Below are 11,437 nucleotides of genomic sequence, written 5' to 3' on the forward strand. Positions count from 1 at the left end.
TGATAACTGATAGTAAAAGGAACAACAAATTCATTGGTCAGAAACATATACTCAATACTGAATTGTTTAGGGAATACCTTTCAACTATTCATGTCGCAGAATTGGTAGAGGGAAGCGGAAGTGGACCAAAAAAGATGGAATTTTGTGATGAATTACAACGGGAATGCTGTATTGTCTATGATGCTGACGTGAGAAAAACATCACCGAAGAAAGAGACACTGTTAGAGCCTAGAACGTTTATTTGGACGGAAGGGGCAATCGAAAATGTCATCAATAAAGCTGCCATTGGTATGTCCAAAGAAATCAAGAATAAGCTAGGCATACCCATTTCGAGACAAAATCTTAAGAACTGGAAACATGATTTAGTTGAAAAGAGTGACAGGGACATTGTGTTATTAGCCAATGCCCTTCTTAATTCATCTCACGAGATCGATAGGTTTTTAGAATTCTTAATTGAGATGATGGAAAATTCTAACTTTGCTCTTAACATAACTAGATCGCAAAAACGAAAACTGTCATTTCCTGACTATAGTTCTAAAAGAATGACTGGAGAACAACATCAAGTGGAGGATCTAGAAACAATTGACGATACAGAAATGGAATCAAGAACAGGAATTACTCAAGATTTCAATGATGCTGTTTTAGATGATGTTGATAATGATTGAAAATTAAACTGTTGGAAGTATTTCCTAATACATAAGAAGTAAATTAGGCAACAAAAACTAAAATTAAAATAAAACAATAAAAATGAGAGAACATTTCTTATTAGTTGGAATTAAGTATCCAGGAACTTATTTTATAGGCCACTGAACACTTGTTTATAGATATAGGAAGATGTGGTGTGAGTGCCAATGAGACAACTCTCCATCCAAATAACAATTTAAAAAGTAAACCATTATAGGTTAAAGTACGGCCTTCAACACGGAGCCTTGGCTCACACCGAACAACAAGCTATAAAGGGCCCCAAAATTACTAGTGTAAAACCTTTTTTTAAGCTAGATCATCGGTAAATATTTCCTAAGATAGAATTTTCTTATACTTCGCAAAATTGAAGATTTGACTATGCTGTTTTCAAAAAATATAATAAAAAGTGTAAGAATTTCCCTATCAGTCCAGTATACATTTTGTACCAAAAGAGTTATCTACCCTTAAATGGCTTAGTTGAAAAATTCTGACTTAAACATGTTAGGTAATACAATAAAAAATTGAAAACAACACGTTTAATAATTTTAATGCGTCCGAAGCGCTTTTCTTGATTTGAAATCCGATGATGTATAAGTACCGAAACCGTTGAAGAGCTATATAAAAAAAAATACCTAAAATTGATATTAAAACTCGTCTAAAGTCAACTTTGTCTGAAACCTTAGTTTCTTAATAATTTCTATTTTTAAACGGACAATTTAAGGAAAGTTTGTTAAATCATGTCAATACCGAAGTACTGACTACTGAGCTAATGATACCCTCGGGGACTGATAGTCCACCAGCAGAGGTATCGACCCGGTGATGTAAAAAATTGAAAACAATACGTTCAATTATTTCAATGCGTCCGAAGCGCTTTTTTTATTTACCCTCATCAGGAACGCTCAAAGCCAAACACTTGAAATAGTTAGTTTTCTTTATATAAATAAATAGTCTAACCAAAATAGTGCAAATCGGTATCCAATTTGCAGATTTGGGAAAGAACTAGACCGATTTTGTACTGCGATTGTACATTCCAAGATAACGGTATACCTTGAATCTACTTTAACAAACAATGTATTTGAAGTTTATGAATGAAAAGGAATTTTCTATAAATAGATGATTTTTCAATCAGTGATTTTCGTGGCAAATTATCAAATAGCAAAAAGATGTAAAAAATAGATTTATTTATTTATATGATTTTATCAAACTTCGAATGTGTTTTAATCCATATGAAGCCATTCTTTTATTCAAAAAATATTGGTCCTTAAAGGTTAATAGTTAGAAAAAAGGATTCAACATAAATATTTTCGTTGTCAATTATAGAATTATTATAAAATGTCCTTACTGATATCTAAAATCAGTAACAGCATAATAATAAATTGAAAATATATGTTTGGGGACGCTTAACCTGGGACATCGGAACAAACTTGAAAAACAACAAATACACTTTATTACATTTAAGATAGACACTTCACCTTAACTTTTCAAACTTGGTTTAAAAGCCTACTTCTAGTCACGAAAATGTTTGATAATATACAAATTATCGAGAAACTTTGTCATCCATTCATACTTTTACAGCAGCGAAACATTATAGTTGGTTCTTTTTGTTCATTTATGGAGCTAATAGGTCTCAATACCGCATATAGAATCAGATTTGAAATTTCAAAATCGAACAACAAATGTTAAGTTACTATTAATTTAAAGACAGGATTTTGTTCCTTCCTGTCACATATGTTAAACAAATACAGTGTATTCATAAGAGTTGCATGTGAGTAAACAAATAAAGGAGACAGATTGCTTATGAGAAAACTAATCAAGCAAAGTACAAATGTAGTGGACGTAAGCAATTATAGGAAACTGTACGGTCTTTGACAACGAGAAAAAATCAACCCATATAGTTAGAAAAGTATGGAACCGACATGACAATTATGAAACAGTTCAGTTGAGAAAGCAATCCGCATAATTAAATATTAAAAAAAAATTGCGGAAAAATAAATATGACAGACTCCTGGCTTGGGACAGGTAAATGATGCATGTGACGGAGTTAGACATGTTTGGGAACGCTCAACCTGGAGCAGTGGAACAAAGCAGGGAAAAAAACCAACCCACTAAGACAATCTGATAATACTTGTAGCTATTGATAGCTAGATCAAAGCCAAAACCAACAAACAAGAAAAACTAGATATCCAAGACACAAATATCAAACGTGAGGATAACCACAAAACCAGGTTCAACCCTTATTTTTATTTTCTCATAATGTCCTTTACCAAGTCAGGGCTATGACAGTTGTTACCTAATATATCGTTTCTATGTATGTTGAATATTTGCATTGGCGTTTGTTTTTATTGCTCTTCACTGTTTCTTTAGTTCCGTTGTTGTCCTCTTACTGTTGTAGAGTTTCCCTCGGTTTACGTTTGTTACCCAGATTTGTTCTCTCTCAATCGATTAATGACTTTTGAATAGCGGTATACTACTGAGCATTGCCCTTTTTTAATTGGTACCCTTCTAAATTAAGTGTTTTAAAAAATCGATAAGTTTTGGTCTGTTTTGAATTTACGCTTTAGAATGATAAGTGTTGTCACTGTATTATCCATTATAAGAAAAGAAGCATATCATACTTTAAAATAGTTAACTTCTTTTAAACAGGAAGTATTTCAATCTACTTATGAATTATCATATAATACTGTAATATATGTTTAAGTCTAATAAAAGATTGATATGTGAAGCGCATAACATATGATGTGAACTCATTAAGCTGAAGGACGCCTCCGGGTGCAGAAATTTCTCGCTACATTAAAAACCTGTTGGTGACCTTCTGCTGTGGTTTTTTTCTATGGTCGGGTTGTTGTCTCTTTGACACATTCTCCATTTCCATTCTCAATTTTATCATTCACGGTTTTATCAGATGGATTATATCAGTTTTCCTGTCTTAAGTTTGATAGTTATAAAGTGTTAAACAATAATAACAAACAATTGACTTCTAACAAGCATAGGAGAAAAGGAGGAATTTAAAACTTTTCTCACACCATGACATGACTAACGATATCCTCGAAAAGAATCGAGTATTTGCTAAAATACATCTTTTTATTTTAATTCTTACTACAATGTTAACGTCGAGAAATGAAATCATTTTACGTGATGCATTAAAACTATGAGCTTTGAGTTTGATAATAAAGTGCTGGAAAGCGTGAAAATTATACTGATTGATTGAAATGATGAAATACTCATCATGAGTTCTTGACGTTCATTCGAAAAATGCATATACTGTTTGCCATAGACATTTTATTTTAATTTAAAAACAATATTATTGATTTTATATGTACCAATGTTATTGTAAAAATATAAGTTGGTGCAGGAACAAATATTTCATTAGTTTAATACTTGATATATCTAGGAATTTTCCTTGACCTTTGACCATGATTAAAAGGAAATTGTACAGTTTGAATTTTTGGACGACTTAAAACCCCAGAGAGAATTGATATGAAGCTTTCGAATACTACACTATAGAGACAAAAAGACAACAATTTTCATCAGTTCAACAGTTTTAAAGAAAGTAAGACAACATTTAAACATGAGGGGACATACAAAAAATCATGCCATCTTGTGTTTTAGAAATTGAAATTTTAAATAAACTTAAGTTCAGTCAAGTTAAGTTAAGTTAAGTTTAGTTAAGTTAAGTTATTTAATATTATTAAAATCAACCGTCCATGTACGGGATTATAACCGTTGCCCGGTTTGATATCAGCATCGAAAACGAGAGCCTTATCCTCACTGCTTCGAGAGCTAACATTGTCAATTTGCAAATCAATACATTTAAACTGTACTTTGAAAATGATTGAAATATACAAAATAGTTCATTAAAAATCTGAATAAAACTAAGGGGGAGGGGCACAGTACTTGAAGGTGCGTATAGCTCACAGCTTTGGGATATGAGGAAAAGTAAATGTGTATTATAAATAATTTTGCAAACTTTCTAGAAAAGATAATGCATTTATCTCTAGCCCAGTAGTCAGCACTTCTGTGATGACATGACTTATCATTGATATTGTCATAATCATAAATCAAATGATTACACAACTTTGAAATAAATGAAAAACTAAGGCTTCTCTACCTCAGGAATAGACTACCTTAGCTGTATTTTTCAAAACTTTAAGAAATTTTCTGTCCTAAATGCTCTCCAACTTCGTACTTAATTTAGCCTTTTTAATATTTTGATTGGAGCGTCTTTTGTGACTCTTTCGTTTACAAAATTTCAATTCTGATATCTATGATCGAGTTTATTTACTAAATTATTTCATTTAAAATAGATACACATTTGAAAAGACAGCACATAAAATAGGCGATAACGTTCTTGAACTTGGCTATAAATCATTTTTTCTGTAAGATCAACATATTGTTTTCCAATTTAGTCAAGAAAATTCTGTTCAAATACGGACAAACATTATTCTACCTTCAAATCATTTCTCAGTTAGGTGAATGTCTCTTTTAGCAGGTACATGTTTTACTTCTACCGGTGTGATCAGTCTTTAATTTGCAGTGCTTTCGTGTGTTCTTCAATAATAATACTATAACAGCTATCGAGACCGAGAGATACATTCCTTAATTTATAATAATTTCTATCATTTTGTAACAGCTAATTTTAATTACACAAAAAAATCCGTATTTTCATTTCCATTTTGTAGGTGACAAATTATTGTAATGCCGTTCCGACCGTTCCCACCTCCCTCAATCCCATATGCAATCGTTTCGTCGTCATTTTGGTAGCAGGTGAGCTATTATCTTATTATTAGAACAGATCGTCCCATTTTTGTTGGTTTGGTTTTCCAAAACCGATGAATAATATGTCGGTATTATTGCCGGAGATATTTTATCATGAAAATCAACTCCCGACTTAGAGTACAATTTAAAAATCTTGCCGATGAAACTTCATATGCCATGATCAAATCGAAATATTATTGAAACGGCTAAACAAAAATACCGAACTCCAACGTAAATTCAAAAAGGGGTATTTATATAAGACATGTAAGTCCATAAATCTGTCAAAATCAAACGTTAGACTAATCAACTAACGGTGCCAAAGTCAAGGCAGTCACAACTAAATAAATGACTTAATAAAATACATTTGCATATTTTTTACCAAATTAATCCTTCAGACAAACAGTTAGATCCTTTCAAATGAAAACGTCATCAGTAAAGTAAAAGTTAAATAATGTCTTACAGCAGTAGAAATTTGATTTAGGTAATTGAAAATAACAATAGACAATAGACAATATTTTATTGGCACAAACGCATTTACAATAAATGGTAATGACCGAATGGATAAACAATTTGCTATACATGGTAGTAAAATACAAACAATTATATATATATGTGAATAAACGATTAAAGGTATAATGAAAATCTATTACAATAGATTACTTCTTGCATTAAAACAATTTGTTACGAAAGAGGAAGATAATTTTAGTGCCTTATAGGATGTATTATTAAGTATGAGATTTATTATATTTTTATCACACAATGTGGTTACACTTTTTCCTGTAATATTAAACATTTTTAATACAAAAGACTCTCTAATACTGGAGTAACCGCTACAGTGTAGCAACATGTGCTGTTCATTTTCAATTTCGCCACTTTTACAGATTTCACAAATTCTTTGATCTCTGGGCATTTTTAAATATCTTCCTCTTTCAATGGCAAGGTTATGAGCACTAACTCTTAATTTACATAATGATGATCGATCTGATCTATTTTTTAAAGCATCAACATAACCTGCCCGTTCATTAATTTTGTAGACACTCTGGAAAAATATTAATTTAGGAGATGCTGAAATATTTGCATGTTGTTCCTGAAAACCCTGATCAGTTAGTCTTTGTTTTATGAAACCAAACAGGGGTTTAATAGTAAGGTTATCATTTGACAAATAAGATAAACCTAAGTTTTGAATAATAATATTTAACTTTTTAACCCATGGGTTGCTTTTTTTTGTAGCATTATATATTTGGTGAACTAAACTTCCTTCTGAAGTGATTAAATGATCCCAGAATTTAATGCTAGATAACATTATCCTATTTTTCAATGGCAGTCTTGCAAGTTCGGAACGACATGCATCATTCGAAGCCTTACAGTGTACTCCCAAGATTTCTTTAATAAATTTTATATGCAACTTTTCGTAGGCATCACTGTCTTTAAATGTCGAAATAATCCCCCAGATTTCACTACAATAAAGGAGAATAGGGGCTACTAAGGAATCAAAAAGTTTTTCCAGAAGTTTACAAGGGTTATCTAATCCTATTGTTTTCTTTATTTTAAAATACGCTTTCCTAGCTTTTTCCATAAGCGAAGTGATGGCGACATTAAAACTGCCATTATATCTAATATTTATACCCAAGTAACAATAAGTATTAACTGTCTCTAAGGATTTGCCATTATAATAAAATTCGTTCAGAAAAGACTTTCCGTTTGAATTAAAAACCATTACTTTTGATTTCTCTGTATTGACTTGCAATTTCCATGAAGAACAATAATTACTTAATGTATTGAGACAATTTTGCAAACCCTCTTTGCTATCAGATAATAATACAATATCATCTGCATACAAAAGTGCATTTAATGAAACATCACCAACTACAACTGGATCTGCATTGATATTTTCCAAGTCTTTAAGTATGTCGTTTATAAAAAAATTAAAGAGAAGAGGACTCAATACATCTCCTTGTTTAACACCACAGTTTGATTCAAACGATGGGCTAAGACCATTAGAAAATTTAATTCTACTTGTAATTTATAAGAATATAACTTATAAATATTAATATTTTTGCAAAAATTGATTATTTTTGATTGTTTTTTTATTTTTTGTAAATTGCCATTTTCAGGGGAGATAACTCTTAAATAGTGCATTTTCTGAAGGATTCTACATGGAATTTTCCTATTTTGTATTTTAGTCGGAAAAACTCACGGTGACCATATCTTTTCTTTTGAAATTCTCAAGGCATTGTCTGAAAGCTATCTTTTCCTCAAGTATTTAACAATTCTATCATGTTGTTTAGTTTCTGACCACAAAATGTTTTTTTCTCTGTATAATCCATACAAAATGTGTCATTTTGTCGCGTCCTGTAGCTTGAAAAAATGCGCGGTGACCTATCATTTTTATTATATATTTCAACATATATCAATAGATGCTACGTTTTGGCAAGGTATGAACAAATTCTATCATTTTTAATTTAGACTCCTATACCACCTTTTATGTTCTGCCATTGATTGATTATTGTTGCAATATGGGCGTTTTTCAATAAAAACGTACTTTCTTGTCCTAGCCACTTTAAAAAACGTGTGTTTGATCTTTGCAAGTAATTTTTTGTGCAGTGAGTACATTGAATTAGATTAAACATTTTAAAGCAAAGAAACATTTTATTTTTTAGAGGGATTGATAAGATATTGATTCCTGAATGGTCCAAAACAACCAAAATGGCATGTCCCTAGACCGCCTGTTCAACATTCGTACTCAAAAATGTCGTAAAAAAGTGTAGAAATAAATATTATTTTTACTTAATATAAGTTCTTTGATAATTCAAAAGTATGTTTCTAGCCAACATATTTTAATAAACAGCTTTTAACATGGGATTTTTAATTTCAGAAGGTGTGTCCCTAACAAAATGTCCACTACGAAACGAAGTCATTAAAATTTGCTAATAAACAGTTTTATAAAATCAGTGTAATTTTTGTTTGCAAGAGATATAAACATTAGGGTCTTACAAAAAAAGTGATGCTTTTATAACGGCAATTAAATTGTTGGTAAGAAAAATTGAGCACATTAAATGCACCAAAGTGATACCGTATTTTTGTAAATGTCCACTACGAAACGGGTCAAATCTCCTTCAGTATCTGGTTTTAAAATTATGAAAAAAATATCATTGTACAGCTTAATACATGCTTTGGTGAATACAGTCAATCTTTATACTATCGCAATTTATATATATATTTTATTCTGAAGAACCTATGTTGATACAATGGTATACAGATATACATAGACATACACAATAATATTATAAAACATGGTGAGGTTACAGCAAATAGAGAAGAAAAGAATGCATAGTTTGGAGGCTTCCATTTTATCAGAGAGAATTCATTTTTGTATTAATGGTTCTAATGAGCTTACACAGCTTTTTAAGTTTTGATTGTTTTGAAAAATTCATAACTGCTTTAAACTTTAGAGTATTAATGTTAGTACAGAAATTTTCATCTATACATTCTTTCCTTTCTTCAGAAAAATATGTACATTCTAAAATGTAATGAAATTCATCTCCAATTTCATTACTATTACATAAGTTACAAGTTCGATTTTCTCTGGGTATGTTTTTCCATCTACCAGATTCTATTGGGAGCTTGTGATTTACGGTTCTAAATCTACAAAGAGTGAAAACGTCTTTGTCGTCTAGCTTGTTGATATAGTTTTCGAAAGCAAAACTTTCTTTATAAATGCAATAGTTAACCGTTTTAGGACTGTTATTAATATTTGCACTCCAAGTTTGGATAAATTGATCTTGGAGAATAGTTCTAATCGTATGTTTTAGCCAATCATAATTGTAAATAAGTTGATAACTCCATATGTAGGAGAGACCACATTCATTAAAAATGTTGGAAATATAATTTAGCCATGAAGATTTTAAAGTAGAATCATTTTCTAATTTCAGCAATAATTTAAACACAATGAAACATAGTTTTTCTTGTTTGCCTTTTAATATTCTTATCCAATATGATATCATTCTGATTTTTATATCAATATTAAGAGGGTATCGACCGAGTTCTCCATATATAACATAGTTAGGTGTAGTAGGTTTTAAATGGAGAAGGAGTTTACAAAATTTTAAATGAACTTTTTCTAGGATGTCAATATTTTCATATCCCCATATTTCACAGCCATATAAAAGAATTGGTTTAACAAGTTTGTCAAAAAGATCAAGTTGACAGCTAATAGAAAGATTATGTTTTCTTCCTTTTCGTAAGACATCGTACATTGCGTTAGTAGCCTTTTCTGCCAAATGAAGTTTGCCCGTTTTAAAACTCCCAGTTCTTGAAAAATATACCCCTAAATAATTAAAGTCTTTAACAATATCGATATTTGAGTTATTGTATTTAAACATTAAATTCTTTTGTAATCTTCCCTTTGTAAAAACTACTATCTTTGTTTTTTCAACGTTCACCTTGAGTCCCCATATGTTACAATACGTATTAAATTTATCTAAAGAGGCCTGGAGATCAGTCGCCGTTTCGGCAAGAATAATCGGGTCATCCGCATAAAGTATAGCAAATAAATTTAGATAAATATCTAACTGTGTTTCAATGTCTTTGCTTACTGTTTGTAGACCAATCACATTTTCTTGGCATAGAAAATCTTCTAAGTCATTTAAAAAAAGTGAAAATAAAAAGGGTGATAGAATTTCACCCTGTCGAACACCATTTTCGCATGGGAAAAATCAGATTTTTTACCATTATATGATAAACATGATTTGATATTTTGATACATATTAAAGATAATGTTGTACATTTTGCCACTTATTTTACTTAAAAGCATTTTATACCACAGAGCATCCCGTCGAACAGTGTCAAATGCCTTCTCAAAATCAACAAATGCACAAAAGAGCTTCTTTTTCTTATTTCTTAGAATTTCAAAAAATGAATGCAAAACGAACATGCAATCAGTTGTCGAATAACCTTCACGAAAACCAAATTGATTTTCCTTCATCAACAATGTTTCTTCTGAAAATTTTATTAGTCTTGAATTTAAGATTGAAGCAATATAGGGATTGTGGGGGAAAATAAAACATGCGAATACGTCCCCTACGAAACGGTCCCCTACGAAACAAGTATGGGAGAAAAACGTTTCGTAGTGGACACTACCACTACCATGCAGTCTTTTTTAATCTTTTTTCAATTAAATTCGTGCAAAACAAATAACAAGGGTTAGTTTCATGTAATTTTTATTATGTTTTTATTAATATATAATAGGGTTGATGTCAACTACGAAACTTTTTGTCCACTACGAAACGGTTTTGTCCACTACGAAACGGTTTTGTCCACTACGAAACGCATCAAAATGTCCACTACGTAACATGAGTTGTACCTTCATATGTGAAGTACTGTCTAGTCTTTATCGATAAAAATGGTTTTCCAATTCAGAAAAAAAATAGATTTTTCTAGTTTTTAAAGTAAACAAACTGGAATGTCTATAGGAAACATTTAAAATTGCAAAAAAATATGTGTGTTAAGAAGAATTTTCGTAGGGGACACAAGTCCCCTTCGAAACAGTACACAAATTATGAAAAATGATATCATTTTAAAGAATATTTAAGATTGCAATTTTTGTTTACAAACAGGTCTATAATAGAGGTATTCAAAATAACTCTTGAAATTATTTTTTAGACAAGTTGATTTTCCACTTTTTTTTAGGTCTGAAAGATACGCTTTTATTGAAAAACACCCATATATGGGGAAGTTGTTATGAAAGAAAGGAAACATTTACATATTCAGGCATACCCGTAGCCAGGGGGGGTTCGAGGGGTTCGGACGAACCCCCCCTTGAAAACTAATAAGCACTGTTAAAGTCGATGTTCTGTTCGAATTGTGACTGTTAAACTCGAGTTTGTGAGTCAAACGAACCCCCCTTTGGAAAATCCTGGCTACGGGCCTGTTCAGGAGTAACTGGATACACTTGTATCTTTTAGATACAATTGTATATTGTGTATAATATATCATTATA

The sequence above is a fragment of the Mytilus edulis genome, chromosome 2, assembly GCF_963676685.1.
Source record: "Mytilus edulis chromosome 2, xbMytEdul2.2, whole genome shotgun sequence".
NCBI lineage: Eukaryota > Metazoa > Mollusca > Bivalvia > Mytilida > Mytilidae > Mytilus > Mytilus edulis.